Here is a 19,928-nt window from a genome sequence, read left to right on the forward strand (position 1 = left end):
GTGTGATATGTTCATATTTACGCACTCTCATCAGGATCCTAGCGGGACAATTCTTAACGTGCTGGAGTTTCTGAATGCTCTTATTGGGAATCCTGATCAGATGTGCATTGCAGTAATCAAGTCTCGAGGAGACAAAGGCGTGGACAAGTTTCTCAGCATCACGTAAAGAGAGTGTGGGACGAAGTCTCGCTATATTGCTGAGATTATGAAAAGATGTCTTGCAGAGATGTTTGATATGGGTTTCAAAGGTTAGATGAGGGTCAAACCTAACACCAAGATTGGTGACTAGTGGTGATAAAGAAATGTCCTGGCCAGAAAATGTAATACAGTTTATGGCAGATGTTCTAATCTGATGAGGCGATCCAATGAGGATGGCGTCTGTTTTTGAGCTGTTTAGCTGAAGGAAGTTATAATTCATCCACGCCTCCTCCAGACATACTGAAAGTGTTGATAGTGATGATGGTACTGGGGACGTTGATGATTGAGTATCAGTTTTCATGTATAATTGTGTGTCATCAGCGTAGCAGTGAAAAGAAACTCCCAGATGACTGATGATTTTACCAAGGGGAAGCATGTAAATAATAAATAAAATAGGTCCGAGAACTGATCCCTGATTCTGTTTGATGATTCCCCACAAATTCAGATCTGTCTGTTAGGTATGACTCAAACCAGCACAGTACGTTGTTATTAAGTCCAACAGAGTTATATAGTCGGTTCAGGAGTATACCATGATTGACAGTATCAAATGCTGCAGAAAGATCCAAAAGGACAAGGAGTGATGGTGATCCAGCATCAGCTGTCATCAGCAGGTCGTTTGTAACTCTCACCAATGCTGTTTCCAATGCCAGACTGGAACTTTTCAAAAATGTTGTTGTGTTTGAGGTGATCCTGGAGATGACTGGCAACTACTTTCTCTAAGACCTTAGGAAGAAAAGGCAAATTAGATATGGGCCTATAATTAGCAAGAATCTTAGGATCGAGAGTAGATTTCTTAAGATGTGGTCTGGTTATGGCAGTTTTTAAAGCAGATGCAGATGGTACGTGACCGGACTGAAGGGATTGGTTTATTATTCTAGTGATAAGGGGGCTGAGAGCAGAAATATTAGCTTTCACCAAAGCCGTAGGGAAAGGGTCTAGGGCACAAGATGAGGATCTCATCCGTTTAATAGTATCCTCAACCTCAAGATAAGTAACTTCTGGAAATGAGCATGAACATCCTCGAAATACCAAACTGTTGGTCGACAGTAGGAGCAGATGAGGGGCCGGGGCCAGAGAGGGAGGAGCGAATTTTTGCGATTTTAGTTCTAAAAAAGGTCATATAATCGTTACATGGTTTTGCTGTGGTTCCTATAAGTGGTGCACTTTGAGGTTTAAGCAGATAATTTATAGTGGAGAACAACTGTTCAGAATTTCCAAGACTATTTTGAATGATATTTGAATAGTATTAAGACTGTGCCTCTTTGATGGGCTACGAATAAGCTTTTTGGTGATCCCGATAAGCCAGTTTGTGAACAGTAAGTCCAGACGCTATATATCGTCGCTCAAGTGCACGCCCAGCTGCCTTCATTTTCTGCAGGTCACTTGTGAACCAGGGAGCTGAACGGGAGAATGTAACTGTTCTGACTTTGATGGGTGCGTGTATATCCAAAATGCTGCTCAAAGTCCGATTGTAAAATTCCACAGATTCATTGGCTGATAAGGTATTTTCATAATGGCGATGTTGAAGGCTTACAGCCAGGTGTTCTGTGTTAATGTTCTTTAGGTTCCTAAAACGTATTTCACGTTTAGGCTTAGCATAAGGACACTGAAAAAACAACTCCATGGAAATAACCTTATGGTCAGATACACCTAAATCATAGACAGATGGTGCACGTAGAGGGGCAGAGTCTGTAATAACCAGATCAAGAATGTTCCCCTTATTGTGTGTGGGAACATCAACATATTGTCTGAGGTTTAAACAGTCCAATAACTGCAGGAATTCTGTAGCAAACTGACAGGACGGGTTGTTAATGTGAATATTAAAATCTCCCAATATTATTATATTGGAAGAGGTTGCACAGAAAGTTAGAAGAAGATTGTACATCTCCGAGATAAAGCCTGAATTTATTCTTGGTGGCCGGTAGTCCAGGAGTACTGTAATTGGGAGAGGAGGCTTACAATTAAATGCTAGGCATTCAAAAGAAGACAGCTCAGGGAGGGCAAGAGGGGACAGATCCAAATAGCTGCAGTAGATAACAGCAAGGCCACCACCACGGCCAGTATTACGGGCCTTTTGGAGATAAGAGTAGCCAAAAGGACATGTCTCATTTAAAACAAAAAAAGCATCTGGTTGATGCCAGGTTTCTGTGAGGCACATAATGTCCAAGCCTTTATCCTGGATATGATCATAAAAAAAAACAGGATTTATTTGTTAGGGATTGTGTGTTAAACAGTTCGATTTTAATGTTGGATACAGCAGTAAGTCTCTATACTGACCAAAGTAAGCTGAAATCCACTCCAAGTTTCCCATCGAACTCTGTGTGTGGCGCTGTGGTAGTATCTCCAGTGGTACAAGTCCATAGAGTATCGGCGCTCTGATGACGTGGAAAAGATGCAACATGCAGAACAAAAGGAAAATTCGGTGCGAGGAGCTCATCCGTGTTGAGGGTAGGGAGATCGGAACCAGAGACATGGATAGTAATATCGTACTGAACGATGCGTGCAAAAAGTGCTGACAAAAAAGCAGTGGCAGCGACACAGCTAACTGCAGACACTTTGCTACGAGCCACTACCAGACAGGTGATCAGTTGACTCCAGTTCCAGTTAATATTCTAACGAATTTGCAGCAAATTAAAATGATTAAAGTAGGCTAAAATAATAATCGTGCCAGTCACACAGCGTTGTAGCTATTATAATAATTAACTTTAGACTGGGGAAGCGGCGAACAAACAACGCCAGCGTCCTCTCCTCCTCTTTAATAAGTTCTATTCATCTTTGATGGCCTGGATGAAAGCAGACTTTCACTGAATTTCAATGACAGGATAGGCCTAGTGGTGAGGCAGTGCTCGATGCATTGTTGAACAGTGGGAACACTTGACTTTGTGCTTGGAGCAGAGCAGATATGAGTTATCCCTGTTGGTGTTGCTCTCCGGGTAAGCAAATCACTTTTGTCTTGCAAGCGTGTCGTGTTGTGTGTGTTGTATAGTTAGGCTACAGACTAGCAACAGACTAGCTATAGTTTAACACACCTAAAAACCAACTAAACTCTAAACAATTCATTAACTGCTACATTCCGGTACTAGTCAAGTACCTTTCTATTTTGACCGGTATTTATTGCTATTTCCTGACTTAGCACTCGTTAGCCTACCGGTTAGCTTAGCTAGCTAGTTAGCTTAGCTAACATGGCCTCTCCCTCTCTCTCTCGTTCTTGCTCGGTATGCCACATGTTTAGTTATTCCTCTGCCTCCTTTAGCAATAATGATACCTGTAATAAGTGTAAGGTTCTGTTAGCCTTGGAGGCGAGGATCACTGATTTGGAAGCGCGGCTCCGCACCTTCGAACAAAAGCCAGCTAGCCTAGCCCCGTTAGCTGGTGTGGAGCCACCGAGCTCAGGGTCTGTTAGCGGTCCAAGGGCAGCTCCGGAGCAGCCCGGAGAATTAGCCTGGGTGACGGTCCAACGGAAACGTACTCCTAAGCAGAAGCCCACGGCTCATCACCTGCCAGTTCACGTTTTTAATAGATTTTCCCCGCTCAGTGAATCACCCGCTGAGAAACTGACTCTGATAATTGGCGATTCGATAGTCAGGAACGTGAAAATAGAGACACCAGTGACCATAGTCAAATGTATTCCTGGGGCCAGAGCGGGCAACATCGAATCAAATCTGAAGCTGCTAGCTAAGGCTAATCGTAAATATGGAAAAATTGTTATTCAGGTCGGCAGCAATGACACCCGATTACGCCAATTGGGGGTCACTAAAATTAATGTTGAGTCGGTGTGTAACTTTGCTAAATTAATGTCGGACTCCATAGTTTTCTCTGGACCCCTCCCCAATCTGACCAGCGATGACATGTTTAGCCGCGTGTCGTTGTTCCATCGCTGGCTGTCTAGGTGGTGTCCAGCAAATGATGTGGGCTTCATAGACAATTGGGCCACTTTCTGGGGAAAAGGTCTGGTAGCGAGAGACGGCATCCATCCCACTTTGAATGGTGCAGCTCTCATCTCTAGAAATTTGTTAGCCGACACTGGAAAGCTCAGTGGTTAAGGCCACTGACTTTGGTGCGGGTAGACCAAAAATGTCATACCGGCTCGGACGTCGCCCGGGTCAACAAGGTCCGCGTCAGGTGCTAGGGGACCAGGGCAACCGATGAGAAATGGGCTACTGGAACAAGACACTCGTGGACGAGGGCTGATAACAGAGAACTGTTGGAGTGCTACTACATGAGTAACCCCAGCGATAGGGGCTACATGAAGAGGATGTGGGACCCATGGAAACTCCGAAACCCACCATCCACACTAGGGCCAAAGCAGTGTTCCAACATCCGCAAACGGCAGCTGCTATCACAACTAGAGATTGAAGAAATACAACACAAATGCTACGGCAAGGGGGAGCCAGAACGCCAGGTCAGGGGGGAAACAACACCACCCCCACCCGAGATTGGGTATCAAGCCCCAATGACAAGTCCCGACACGCTCAACACAAGAGCAGCTGACCTGAGAGTGAAGATCGTAGGCAAGATGGACACCTGCAACCTCTGCAGCCGGTTACCAAGACTAAGTGAAGTACTCTCTGAAAGTCTACTAGATGTAAATGCAGCATTACGAACAATCCCCACTGTGACCATCACCGAGACCAACAAGCTGATATACACCACGGCAACAGTGATCCTTGAGATGCTTGGCCACAAAATACATTCCACCACCAAGGAGCAGTACCCTGCCTGGAGAAGGAGGTTAGAGGCAAAGATAAGGGCAACACGGAGAGAAGTCAGCCAACTATCAGAACTGCAGAGAAGGGGGATGAAGCTGGGTAAGAAATACAGCAGGCTGTCCATACCAGAGGCCCTGGAGACTGCCAAACAACGACTCACAGCCCTGGCCACACGCCTGAAGAGGTACACCAGAGAAATAGAAGCACGGAGAATAAACAGGATGTTCTCCACCGAACCATCCAAGGTATACTCTCAGTGGGAGGGCAGTAACTTGAGGGCAGACCCATCAAGGCTGGAGACTGAACGATACTGGAAAAACATATGGGAGAGGGAGGCATCACATAACACCAATGCCCAGTGGCTGGCAGACCTGAGTGCAGACCACAGCAACCTCCCTGAACAGAAACCAGTAACCATCGCAACGGCAGATATCCGAGAAAGGGTCTCCAACATGAAGAACTGGACAGCACCGGGACCTGACATAATCCACACCTACTGGCTAAAGAAGCTAACTGCCCTCCATGAACGCCTGGCAGATCAAATGAACCAGCTGCTAATGGATGGGACTCACCCAGAGTGGCTAACTGAAGGCAGGACAGTCCTGATCGTGAAGGACCCCCAAAAGGGAGCAGTCCCATACAACTATCGTCCGATAACCTGCCTATGCACAACATGGAAGCTCCTGTCGGGCATCATAGCGGCTAAGATGAGTAGGCACATGGCTCAATACATGAGCGGGGCCCAGAAAGGAATAGGTAAGGACACCAGGGGAGCAAAACACCAACTACTGGTGGATAAAGCGGTCGCTCGAGACTGTAAGACCAGGCAGACCAACCTGTGCACCGCCTGGATTGTCTACAAGAAAGCCTACGACTCAATGCCTCACACATGGATTCTGGAATGCCTGGAGCTGTACAACATCAATAGGACCCTAAGAACCTTCATAAGGAACTCGATGGGACTGTGGAAAACAACCCTAGTAGCCAACCTCAAGCCGATAGCACAAGTCTCCATCAAGTGCGGCATCTACCAAGGAGATGCTCTGTCCCCGCTGCTGTTCTGTATAGGCCTGAACCCCCTCAGCCAGATCATCGCTAAGACGGGCCTTGGATACCGACTGTGAAATGGGGCTACCATCAGCCACCTCCTGTACATGGATGACATCAAGCTGTATGCCAGAACTGAGCGAGACATCGACTCACTGATCCATACCACCAGGATATACAGCAACGACATTGGAATGTCATTCGGACTGGACAAGTGTGGTCGAATGATAACAAAGAGAGGGAAAGTTGTCAGGACTGAAGGAGTTGAACTCCCAGAAGGCAGCATAGCGGATGTTGAGGGGAGCTACAAGTACCTTGGAATCCCACAGGCAAATGGGAACCAAGAAGAAGCCGCAAGGAGAGCAGCCACGGAGAGTAAGGCAAGTCCTAAGAAGTCAGCTAAATGGGAAGAACAAGGTCCAAGCCATCAACACCTACGCCCTGCCGGTCATCAGATACCCCGCTGGCATAATAAGCTGGCCAAAAGAGGACATAGAAGCCACTGATGTCAAGACAAGGAAGCTCCTCACTCCTCAAAAGCCTCCTCAAAACTATAAAACTATAAATTACTATTGTAGATCTTTAGTGTTGAATTATTGTTTGAACAGACATAACTTCTATTGAAGTTGATTTTCTTTTCCTGTCTTTGGATTTTTCTGAGGCTAAATTCAGTCTTTAGTGCCAAATCCAAGTCTCACAGAAACCCAAGCTGAAGTCACTGAGGTAGTTCGGCAGCTTCTCGGTGGCAAAGCACCGGGGGTGGATGAGATCTGCCCCGAGTACCTCAAGTCTGGATGTTGTTGGGCTGTCATGGCTGACACGCCTGTGCAACATCGCGTGGCGTTTGGGGACAGTACCCCTGGATTGGCATTGGTGGTGGCTCCTCTTTTTAAGAAGGGGGACCGGAGGGTGTTTTCCAACTACAGAGGGATCACGCTCCTCAGCCTCCTGGGGAAGGTCTATGCCAGTGTGCTGGAGAGGAGGATCTGGCCGATGGTCGAACCTCGGATCCAGGAGGAACAATGCGGTTTCTGTCTCGGCCGTGGAACACTGGACCAGCTCTACACCCTCTCGAGGGTGCTCGAGGGTTCATGGGAGTTTGCCCAACCAGTCCACATGTGTTTTGTGGACTTGGAGATGGCATTCGACCAGGTCCCTCGTGACATCCTGTGGGAGGTGCTCCAGGAGTATGGGGTCCGGGGCCCTTTGCTGAGGGCTATCCGGTCTCTGTACAAACGGTGCAGGAGCTTGGTTTACATTGCCGGTAGTAAGTCAGACCTGTTCCCAGTGCACTTTGGACTCCGGCAGGGCTGCCCTTGTCACCGGTTCTGTTCATTACTTTTATGGACAGAATTTCTAGGTGCAGCCAGGGGCCAGAGGGAGTCCAGTTCGGGGACCACAGGATCTCATCTCTGCTTTTTGCAGATGATGTTGTCCTGTTGGCTCCATCGAGCCAGGATCTCCAGCGTGCGCTGGGGCGGTTTGCAATTGAGTGTGAAGCAGCTGGGATGAGAATCAGCACCTCCAAGTCCAAGGCCATGGTACTCAACCGGAAAAAGGTGGATCTCTCCAGGCCAGGGAAGAGATCCTGCTTCAGGTGGAGGAGTTTAAGTATCTCGAGGTCTTGTTCACGAGTGAGGGAAGGACAGAACGTGAGATTGACAGACGGATGGGGCATCGGCAGCAGTAATACGGTCGGTGTACCGGTCTGTTGTGGTGAAGAAGGAGCTAAGCCGGAAGGTGAGGGTCTCGATTTACCAGTCAATCTACACTCCTACTCTCACCTATGGTCATGAGCTCTGGGTCATGACCGAAAGGACAAGATCGCAGATACAAGCAGCTGAAATGAACACCGGTCACTCCCTTAGAGATAGGGTGAGGAGCTTGGTCACCCAGGAGGAGCTTGGAGTAGAGCCACTGCTCCTCCACATTGAGAGGAGTCAGTTGAGGTGGCTCGGGCATTGTGGTGCTAAAATAACCGGGATGACGGAGAACAGTGGAAAGTTACGAAGAATGCCGGAGAGTGCCGAACAGATGCGGAAGGAAAACTCACGCGGCTGATGCATGCACACAGAATGAGAGTGCAGTGTGGTCGGAGATGCTGTCAGTTTAGTGAGATCACTGACTGAAAGTCTCATTATGCGCGTTTTTGTCTGGTCGTTCAGTGCGTCTTTTGTCTTCTTAGGTAAACCACATGACTATTCATCCTCAGAAAATTTAAATCAGTGTATTGTTTACTGTGAATGAGTGAACAAGATGACTTTCACATCATTGTGAAGTAAACACTTTAGCCTAGAACATGCAGGTCTCCAAAGTCTTGTGAACCAATGTTCTGTTTGTGTTTTATGGTCTTATTTCAGTGAGTAAAAAATTGTAGTCTTTCACTAACCATGCATAAACACTTTTTTCTCAAAAACACAATCATGTATAAACTTGCTGCTCACATATTATTGTAGCCAATTTTGTGCTGATTACAGTGTTATCAGACTTTAGACATTAATATGTTTAAAAGACACAGAAAAAAGCACAAATGTCAGGACATGTCAAAATTTGGGCCCCAAAACCCCCTCAGACCCCAGAGGGTTAATTATATGAAGGTTTTGAAGGTTTATTTGAGTATCGCACAAATCTGTGCACATTATGAACGAAGGTGCACATTATGAGAGAGAACAGTAACTTGTATTATGTTATAATTATTATTTAAGTGCATGACAAACAACTTTGTGTATTCATAGAAAGTAAAACAAACAACGGCGTATGTCGCATTTGCTTATTGAAACATAAATGTTATGTTTGAGTATGTTTTAAATTGATTTCAATTGTGTTTTGTTTATATTTGGCTACATTTGACCAGAAATAATGATGTATCCCTTTTCTTGTTTATTTTTCTTGTTATTTGTTTATTTTTCTTCTAAGGTTAACAACCTATTTCAGTCTCATCTACGTGAGCCAATTTGAACAGTCACTGTCTAACCTGCCAAACTGCCAAATTCAAGAGTTAAAAGGAGATTCTGGAGTAGTTCCTTGTGACCCCTGTAGTTGACTGGTGCTTTTTCGAGTTAGAAGCAAAAGTTGATGTGCAAAATTCCCAGATAACGCCACAGTTATTAACCACGTGGAGCAGTGGGACAACGAGATCAACGGCTCAGTAAAGTCCAGAAACAAGTACTGCTGACAAGTTGGGAAATAACATCCAAGGAAAATGGCTGAGGAAACTGTAGGAAAAACAGTTGATCAGCTGAAAAAAGCGAGAACTACGGCAAAAAGCCGCTTTAAAAAAACAAGCTAATTTTCTCAATAGAGAAGCGCATCAATTGGTGGAATCTGAGCTCAAAGAGGAATTCAAAAAGTTCTCCTCTGAAGCAAGGAAAGTTTTTGAAACAAATGATGATTATAAGAACCCAAAGGGTCGGCTGAGGTTAAAAAGATTCAGCTGGTGGACAGCATTGATGATAAGATTGCTAAGGAGCTCAGGCTATCCTCTTACAACACTGCTGTTGACATCTTCAGGGTGCTAGAGAATCGGTTTGGAAATAAAATCACAATTGCAATGGAAATTGTTGAGGAGTTGGAAAGGATTCCTGCTGTGAGAGGAAATCAGCCAAGGAGAGTTAAAGAGTTAATCCAAACAGTGGAAAAAGCCCTGGCAGATCTAACAGATCTCGGAAATATTGGCGCAATTAAGAACCCACTTGTAACAACGTCCATTGAGAGCAAGTTACCTGAGTTTGTGAAGAGGGAATGGCTGGTCTACCTGCAAATGGCATCACACCAGAGAACCACTTCGATGCACTATTAAAGTTCCTAAAGAAAGAAGAAGAAATTCTGGAAAAGCTTGAGCAGCTTAAGATCTCAGAGAAAGCAGAAAGGAAATCTGAGAGGTATACTTTCACCAGAACTACAAAGAAAGTTTCTGCAGAAAGTGGATGCATCGTATGTGGAGCAGAGAGACAGGGACAAGATATTTTTCTGCAAAAGGTTCAAATAGTTAAAACCATCAGAAAAGAAGTCCATTGTGAAAAAACTGGGTGCTGTAAAAAGTGTCTGGGGTGTCATGAAGATGGTGACAGGTGCAGCGATAACTATCTTTGCAGGAACAAAGACTCCAAATGAGGAGCCTCATCAGACCACCATTACTTCCTTTGTCAAAAAGGGGAACTCAAAGATATGGTTGAAGGTAAAGCCACTAGCAGAGACCATAAGAGAGGAAGTAGATTGACGGATGAGCAGGAGGAGTTTCTGGCTGAGCTCTCACCAGAATTAGCAGAAAGGTGTAAAAGACCATTCACCAACAAAACTAAGATGGAAAAGTGCTCTGAGATGGACAAAATGTGATTGTTGGTTGAAAGTGGATTGAAAGAACTCCCTGTTGATGGAGGTAACCACAAATGCAGGACAGAAAATTGGCATTCTGATAGATCTGGCTTCGGACACAAATTATATTACAAATGAAGCTACTGACTCAAGTTTAGAGGAGAGAAAATTACCCTCGTCGTTCATGGAATTGGCAAGATGGCCATTAGAGTGAGCACAAAAAGATGTCTTCTTAGGATTAGAATCAGAACTCACAAGGGAACGGAGAAGGCTCACCAGTTGGTTTGCTATGGTTTGGTGGAGATCGCCAAAGTTCAAGGAAGTGTACCTCCAGAGCGCCTTAAGAAATTCTTTGCAGAGGCAGACCTTGAAGAATTGAAGAGACCAGAGAAAACTGAACTCCTTATCAGGCATCGGGAGGGGAGACTCGCTCCACAAAGAATGAAAATTGTGGGAGATCTCGTCCTGTGGGACAGTCCGCTGGGAAAGACCGTTGCTGGAGCACACCCAGATCTGTTTGAGGTAGTGGATATGACAGCATATGAGCCTAGGACACATTTTGCTCGGTACATGAGAGCAGCCGCAGTCAAGTATGAGGAAATCTTTGAGAAGGCTGAAGCCCCAACTATTGCCAAGGTGATCCAGAGGGGGCAAAGTCAAGAGGCTGAAACACTGGAAAGTAATCGTGAGTTTATTGAATGGTGGAGGTGGGACAGTTTTGGAGCAACCTGTGAACCAAAGTGTGGAGGGTGTCGCTGTGGCAATTGTCAGCCTGGAGGAAATGACCCTAGTAGAAGAGAAGGAACTTGAGATCATAAGAGAAGGTCTCACCTATGTTGAGGAGGACTCCCACAGTAAGTCTCCACACTGGGATACTAAGTATCCGTGGATTCAGGACCCAGCTACTCTTCCATACAACAGAAGTGGAGTGGAAAGTGTTTTTCTAAGGACAGAGAAACAATTTAAGAGGGTACCAGAGTGGCGGGGTATTTATGCAGCTCAGGTCTATGACATGGTAGAAAGAAGGGCAGCAACAAAACTCACTAAGGAAGTGATTAATAGTTGGAATGGCCCAATTTGTCAGCCACTTGGTGGCGCCAAATCCCCACTCAACAACTACTCCGGTGTGGCTGGTCTGGAATAGTAGCCAAAAATTCAAGGGACTGAGCATGAATGATCTTTTGCTCAAGGGACCAGATGTACTCAACCCCATCAGAGCTGTCCTGCTTTGATTTAGGAAGGGAGTTTGTGCTGCTCTTGGAGACATTAACCCTCTGGGGTCTGAGGGGGTTTTTGGGGCCTGGACAAATTTTGACATGTCCTGACATTTGTGCTTTTTTCAGTGTTTTTTAAACAGATTAATGTCTAAAGTCTAATAACACTGTAACCAGCACAAAATTGGCTACAATAATATGTGAGCAGCAAGTTTATACATGATTGTGTTTTTGAGAAAAAAGTGTTTATGTATGGTTAGTGAAAAACTACAATTTTTTACTCACTGAAATAAGACCATAAAACACAAACAGAACATTGGTTCACAAGACTTTGGAGACCAGCATGTTGTAGGCTAAAGTGTTTACTTCAGAGTGCTGTGAATGTCATCTTGTTCACACATTCATGGTAAACAATACACTGATTTAAATTTTCTAAGACACTTTTTGTCCAGAAAGGCCATATGCAAGAAGGTGTGTCTGAGGATGAATAGTCATGTGATTTACCTGAGAACACAAAAGACGCACTGAACAACCAGACAAAGACGCATAATGAGCCTTTCAGTCAATGTTGATGGGACGGATTAGTGCAGTACAATACAAAACAATGAGGAGCCAAACGATCCTCATTTGAGTTAAAATCAGTGTTTTTACTCTGAGGACAAGCTAAACTATTTGTCTCTGTGTGGAATATAAGGAGCGCCGCTTCACGTGCGTAACGCGCCATCATCCAAACGCGCAGAAAAAGTGAGTAAATTCTATGAAGTTTGATATTTTGTGTCAGTTCTCGGGGGTGTGCACATATTTACCTGGTTCACCTGAGATTATTTACATGTGAACAGTGGACAGTGTACAAGGCGGGACCGCATTACCTGTAATGAGGTGAGACAGGAAAAAATGGACTTCTCCTTACGTTCATACGGATTAAATCAAAAGTGATGATTTGTTTTTGACTTGAATTGTTTCACTCAAAAGAAAACATTTCAAGCTTTCTAGCCATATAATTCTTATTTTTATGAGGCAAGTATTCGCTGAGATTCTCGTTGTTTTATTTACGCGTCTGTGAAGAGAAATGGCAGAGACAGAAAAGTCCGAGAGAGCACCCTGTCAGCTTTCTCTATTTAAAAAAAGCACAACGTTTTGTTGTTATTATGATGGTATACCACTAAAACTAGACCCTTTACAGATTTGAATGATATACTTCTTTTATCTGTACGATCAGATGGAGTAATTTAAGTTTGTTTCGGCCTTATCAGGAAAAGATGCGTCAAAACGCGCCGGCGCGTTCGTCGACCCCAGAGGGTTAAAAAGATGTACAACTCCGTCTGGCTGGAAGAGCGTGAAGTCCATCTTCCTTTGGAGAGATACTGAGGAAGAAGAAATAGGCGAGTATGCCATCACAAGAGTTAACATCGGAGATCGCCCCGCTGGATGCATTGCGCAAATAGCTATGCGTGAGACAGCAAGATTGGCAAAGTTTGCTCATTTGGAAGAGGAGCGCCGAGTCCTTGAGGAGGGTTGCTATGTCGATGACATCCTTACATCCCACAATGACCAGGATAGACTGGCCACGATAATAAATGGACTTGAAGAGATTCTGACTGCTGGCGGATTTGCACTCAAGCCACGGGTCCAGTCAGGGCAAAGTGGGAGGCAAGTGATTGGTATGCAGGCGATTTGGTCAAGTGATCATACTTTCAAACCAGCTGAAGGAGGAAGAAAACAAGGCTTTGGGTACCGGATACTTGGTAGAAGAGGATAAGCTCTACATCATGACTTCCATTAAATTCTCAAAAAGAAGAAAGAAAATGAGAACGGGCCAGAACCTGCTTGAAAATGAAATGAAACTGAAAACTCCTAACCCTTTGACAAGGAGACATCTGCTAAGCCAGGTTGCTGGGCTCTATGATCCAATTGGTCTTGTTACACCTGCCAAGCAAAAGGGCGCAATTCTTGTTAGGAAGGCATTCCAAGAGGCGGGAAATGGGAGCTTAACTCGACAAATGTGGGACAAGCCACTTTCAGGTGGTCTTAGAAATGAAGCCATCAAACTCTTTGAAGAGTATGTGCAGCTCGGTCAAGTTAAGTTTCACAGAAGCCTCACACCAGTTGGCTGGAGGGAAAACCATGGGGGATCACGTTCTCAAATGGTAGTGACAAGCCATCTTATACCTAAGGTGGGAGACAGATCAAGGAGTAGATGTCAGGCTAGTTGAGTCAAAGGCCAAGTTAGCACCATTGGACCAGATGGGAGATGCTATCAAGGCTGAGATCTATGGTGCAGTTTTTCTGTACGTCTCAAGAAGTACTTTGAGAAGCATGGACGGATGGAAGTTGAGCGTTGGTTCCACCTGGTAGACAGCCAAACTGTACTGGGGGAATTCAATGTGAAAGTTACGGGTAACAGACGTTCTTTGCGAACAGAGTCGGGGAAATACAAAAGGCTGGGCCAGTGAGGGACTGGTGGTGGATCCCAGGGGACTTGTTGCAGACCTCATCACGAGGGGAGGCAGTCAAAAGGATCTGAATGAAGATTCTGTATGGCAGAATGGACCACAATTCCTCAGGCATCCAGTAGAAGAGTGGCCGAAGAAGTCTGCTGCGGAAGTTGCTGCTGACGCAAGAGAGAGAGTCAATAAACTGCAAAGGAAGACATTCTCAGCAGTTCTAACAAGAGCTCAAACGAAAAAGAGAGAAGAAGGCCTCAATGAATCAAATGCTGAGAATAAGTGTAGTTCAACCAATACTGCTTCTGACCCAAACAGCCGTGAGGATCCATTAAAATCAAGGCGTGTGCAAAGGACGCTAGGTGACTTGGTTGTTAAAAAACTAGTGGATATGGGGAGGTTTAGTAACCTAACCAAACTAGTCAGGGTCCTCTGCTGGGTGTGGCGTGCCATAAGAGCATGGTTAGAAATTCAAAGTCTGAACCCAAAGGATGGAAAACGGAAAGCTGCTTCTAAGAATGAAACCAGGAAAGGTGTGCTTAGTGTAAAGGAGCAAGAGGATGCACTGAAAGGACTCTTTCTTGCAGCCCATGAGGGTGTGACTTTTCCTGATACTACACTGAACAGGCTTGCTGTATACAGGGAAGTCTCAGGACTACTCGTCTGCAGAATCTGGCAGAATCCAAATCTTTAATGAGAAAAAGGTTGCAGTTCCGATATTACCTGGCAGTGCATGGGTGTCCATGTTATTGACCCGAGAAGCCCACTATGCAAATCATGAAGAAGTGGCAGGTACGCTTCTCAGAGTGAGGAAGAAAGCATGGGTTGTTAAAGGTCGAAGACTAGCCAAGAAGGTAGTAGACAGTTGTGTGATTTGCAGAAAAGCAAGGGCAAAGAGATGCCAGCAAATCATGGGTGACCTTCCTCCTGAGAGGACAGGGTCAGCATCGCCCTTTGAATTCACAACCTTGGACTTGTTTGGTCCTTACGAGGTAAGGGATGAAGTCAGGAAAAGAGTACGACTCAAAGTCTTTCTGCTGCATGGCGTCTAGAGCTATACACACTGACGTCGTGAGTGACTAGTCGGCTGAGGGCTTGTTACTTGCCTACCAGAGATTCACAGCTCTGAGAGGTCATCCGAGAAAGCTATGGTCTGACCCAGGCTCAAATTTCATTGGAGCTAAGCCTGCTCTTAAAGAACTCTACGAATTCTTAGATAAGCTGCAGGAATCCGACATGGAGGAAGAGGCTGCCAAACAGGGAACCGAATGGTACTGGAAGATCCATCCCACAAGCTCTCCCCATAGGAACGGGTCAGCAGAAGCTGCAGTTCGCATCGTAAAGTGTGGTCTTCATAACTTAGAAGGAAATGGTGTTTTTACATGGGGTGAGTTCCGGACTTTTCTCTACATGGCAGCCAATCTAGCGAATGAGAGACCTATAGATGCAAGAACCCAGAGCAGAGCAGATTGCATAGAGTACATCACTCCCAATTCTCTCTTGCTTGGAAGGTCAGGACCAAAGGGAGACCCAGGTGACTTTGATTTCGTAGGCTATCCCTGCAAGAGATTAAAGACTATCCAGGGAGAAGTTAACAAGTTTTGGAAGAAATTGAGTCAGTTAGCAGGCCCAAATTTGTTCGTGAGAAGCAAGTGGCACACGAAAGAGCGGAACATTGCTGTGGGGGACGTAGTCTGATTGGCCAAAATGCACTAAGAAGTCAGTACAAGCTAGCAAAAGTGGTCAAAGTCAATCCTGATCACAAGGGTGTTGTCAGAGATGCATTTGTTAAAGTATTTACACACCCAGTTCCAAGTACATAGCTGAACCAAGGAAGAGTCACAGACAAGACAAAGACCAAGAAGTTGACAAGCAAAATTCCTGCGACCATTCCCCATAGAGATGTTAGACGATTAGTTGTCTTGATTCCTGCAGAAGAGCAGACAGAAGGAAAAGAAGGTTTGACCTACTTGAGTTCAAGAACCAGTAGTTCAAGTGGGAGGTGTGGTGCTAAAATAACCGGGATGACGGAGAACAGTGGAAAGTGACGAAGAATGCCGGAGAGTGCCGAACGGATGCGGAAGGAAAACTCACGCGGCTGATGCATGCACACAGAATGAGAGTGCAGTGAGGTCGGAGATGCTGTCAGTTTAGTGAGATAACGTCGCGGATTTAACTAGCACTTTCTGAATGAGGATGACGTGTGGGAAAAGCTAAGACTGCAGTGAGTAACAAACGTGGGGAAACGTGTCAACTGTCGGTCACCTCAGGGACACTGATGGTATGATAATGTTGCTCTTTAATTATATGAAGGACTGATTATCGCACAAATCTGTATTATTTCGTTACTAAGGTGCACATTATGAGAGAGAACAGTAACTTGTATTATGTTATAATTATTATTTAAGTGCATGACGAACAACTTTGTGTATTCATAGAAAGTAAAACAAACGACGGCATATGTTGCATTTGCTTATGAAACGTAAATGTTATGTTTGAGTATGTTTGGCTGTTTTAAATTTATTTCAGTTGTATTTTGTTTATATTTGGCTACATTTGATCAGAAATAATGATGTATCCCTTTTCTTGTTTATTTTTCTTCTAAGGTTAGTAACCTATTTGAGTCTCATCTACGTGAGCCAATTTGAACAGTCACTGTCTAACCTGCCAAACTGCCAAATACAAGAGTTGAAAGGAGATTCTGGAGTTGTTCCTTGTGTCCCCTGTAGTTGACTGGTGCTTTTTCGAGTTAGAAGCAAAAGTTGATGTGCAAAATTCCCAGATAACTCGATAGGCATCTGTTTCGGATGCCTCCTGGGCGCCTCCCTGGGGAGGTGTTCCGGGCATGTCCCACCGGGAGGAGGCCCCGGGGAAGACCCAGGACATGCTGGAGGGACTATGTCTCCCGGCTGGCCTGGGAACGCCTCGGTGTCCCCCCAGAAGAGCTGGAGGAAGTGTCTCTGCTGTCGTGTCTCTGCAAGCGACCCCCACTCCTTGGGCGTTGTCCCTGATATCGAAACACACACTCACACAACACAAACAAAATCTTCTTGCATCTACAACTACTGCTCTATATTTTTCTAGTTCTTTAAATCCTCTTTGACCTTTTACACTCACTTTAATCGTTTATTTTATCCCTACAGGGGCAAACACTTTTCACACAGGGCCATGTAGTTTTGGATTTTGTTTTCCCTTAATAATAAAAACCTTAATTTAAAAATTGCATGATGTGTTTACTGGTGTTATCTTTGACTAATATTTAAATTTGTTTGATGATCTGAAACAAAGTGTGACAAACAAGCAAAAACAAAAGATATCAGGAAGTGGGCCAACACTTTCTCACACCACTGTATGTTAATGACAGCTTTTTGTCCCTTTTTGGATGGGATTGCTTTGAACCTGCATCCTGATAGTTTCAGCTGTTTGGAGTTTCCACTTTCTAAACCTTCTTCAGCTCTAAACACATTCTGAAACATTCAGCATTTTCAAGCAGGGACTTTGGTTTCTAACGTCACATCTTTGCTTCTTTATTCAGGTTGGAGTGCTGTAGTTTGTCAAACACCAGCTGTGGTTATCTGGTCTCAGCTCTGAAGTGCAACCCCTCCCATCTGAAAGAACTTGACCTGTGTTCAACAACCTGGGAACAACAACCTGCAGGATGCAGATTTGAAGCAGCTGTGTGATCTTGTCCAGAGTCCAGACTGTAGCTGGCAGACTCTGAGTTCAGTAGAGGGCTGGAGTCAGTCCATGGTGCTTTCAGCAGGATTGTACTAAACCCAGGCAGTATCAAAGCAAAGCTCCAGGATTTCCTGTAAAGCTCCAACCTTCTCAGTGAAGCTGTGAGAGGAGAACAGGGACAGGCTTCAGAATTGGTCAGAAAGTCAAAGAGAGAGACAACAGTCAGCCAGTCAGATCAACCAGAAGCTTGTTGTGATCATGTGTTTGAGTTGATGTGAAGACGGCTGTTGCTGATGAAGTGAGCCTCTGTAAACTCTGGTTTCTGACCTATGCTCTCTCTGAGTCTCTCTACAGCTGGAAGTGGTGATCATTATAAAGCTGTACCTGGACCTGGAATCTGGATCTGGATTTATGTGTGAACCTGAAGAAGAAGTATGTGTGAACCTAGTGAAGAAGTATTTCACTTATACGTTTGCAGTCGTGGCCTAATGCATAGGGAGTTGTCCTTGTAACCTGAAAGTCACAGGTTCGAGTCTCAGATCCGGCAGGAATTGTCGGTGGGCCAGTACCCTGTCCACCCCCAATACCATGACTGAGATGACACCCTTGAGCAAGGCACCGGACCCCAAACTGCTCCCTGGGCGCTGCAGTGTTGGCTGCCCAATGCTCCTGGTGTGTGGCATGGTGTGTTTGTGTGTGTACTTGGGTGGTAATGGAATTTCCCCATTGTGGGACTAGTGAAGGGAATTAAGTTTTAAGTTTAAAATTATTCAACCCCCATTGTTTAGGTTTTTTGACAAAATGTAAACATTTTCAGGTGTTTGCAGTAAACAAATTACACCAGAACAGTTTAAATAGTGAAATTAAACAAATATTACAAGGATTTTATCCAAATTCAACAGTAAATCCTCCTTTCAATGACTACTACAGTCTCAAAATTATTCAACCCCCATATCAATAGAATTCCTCATAAGAGCACACATTTGCAAATCAGGTGTGGTCTCAAGCAAAGTTACAGCAGAGTTAGAACACAATACCAGACTGTTGTCACTGATGTTTCATTGCATGTTAGAAATATGGCTAAGTCAAGAGAATTGTCCTTAAAGTTCAGAGAAGAGATCATTGCTTTTCACAAACAAGGAAATGGATACAAAAGGCACTGAATATTTCTAGAGATACAGTTGGAAGCATAGTTCATAAGTTTAAAGTTAAAAGAACAGTAGTAACACTACCTGGCCATGGCAGAAAGAGGAAGATATCAATGGCTTCCACCAGAGTCCTGAACAGGCAGGTGGTCAAAAACCCTCAACTGACTACAAAAGACCTGCAGCAAGACTTGCTGGCAGCAGATACTGAGGTTTCAGTTTCCACAATAATGCATATACTTAATACTGAAGGGCTCCATGCCAGAGCTCCAAGACGTATACCACTACTGACCCAAAAGCACAAGAAAAGTCTCCAGTTTGCTCAAAACTATACAAAGAAGCCAAAGAGGTTTTGGGATTCTGTTCTGTGGAGCGTTGAAACAACATTGGAACTGTTTGGACCTATGGTGGAGGTATGTCTGGAGGAGGAAGAATGAAGCATATGCTGAAAAGAACACCCTGCCTACAGAGAAGCATGGTGGTGGCTAAGTGATGTTCCCGGGCTGCTTCGCTTCCTCTGGCACTGGAAACCTGCAGCATGTGGAGGGCAAGATTCAATCAAGTATCTGGAAATCCTGGGGGAGAAAATGTCAATGTGGTCTGTGAGTAAGATGAAGCTTGGGCATCATTGGCCCTTCCAACAGGACAATTATCCTAAGCATACCTAAACGTCCAACAAGGCTTGGTTTCAGAAGAAGTCCTGGAAGATACTAGAGTGGTCATCACAGTCACCAGACTTAAACCCTATTGAAAATCCATCCATTTTCTATACCCGCTTTTTCCTGAAAGCCAGGGTCACGGGGATCTGCTGGAGTCTATCCCCCCTATTGAAAATCTCTGGGGGAATTTGAAAAAAGTGGTTGTACCATGCAAACCCCATAATATTAGCAAACTGGAGGTCCATGCCCATGAGGAATGGGCTAAGATTCCTCAGGGACATTGCCAGAAGCTGGTGTCCGGCTATGCATCACATATCAAGCAAAAGGGTGCTCTACTAAGTATTAAACATGCTGGTCATGAAGGGGATGAAAAAGAGACTGCAGTGGTCATTAAAAGTGGCTTATTGTATTGAATTTGGAGAAACCGTTTGTAATAATAATTGTGTTGAGCTATTTCAACTGTTCTTGTTTGATTTGTTTATTACAAGCTAACTGCTAGTTTGTAAACCTAATTTGCAGT

General features: G+C 44.8%; 1 protein-coding gene and 1 pseudogene across 1 annotated transcript in view; one reads left to right on the forward strand and one right to left on the reverse strand.

Annotated features, from left to right (window-relative positions):
• Nucleotides 1–19,928, reverse strand: part of LOC113137743 (NACHT, LRR and PYD domains-containing protein 12-like) — an 884,868-nt gene that overhangs the window by 263,349 nt on the left and 601,591 nt on the right. The gene's annotated exons all lie outside the window — the stretch shown is intronic.
• The window catches only part of LOC113137738 (zinc finger protein 208-like), an 852,137-nt pseudogene that overhangs the window by 137,609 nt on the left and 694,600 nt on the right, over nucleotides 1–19,928 (forward strand).

Source organism: Mastacembelus armatus, unplaced genomic scaffold, assembly GCF_900324485.2.
Source record: "Mastacembelus armatus unplaced genomic scaffold, fMasArm1.2, whole genome shotgun sequence".
In the NCBI taxonomy this organism is placed as follows: Eukaryota; Metazoa; Chordata; class Actinopteri; order Synbranchiformes; family Mastacembelidae; genus Mastacembelus; species Mastacembelus armatus.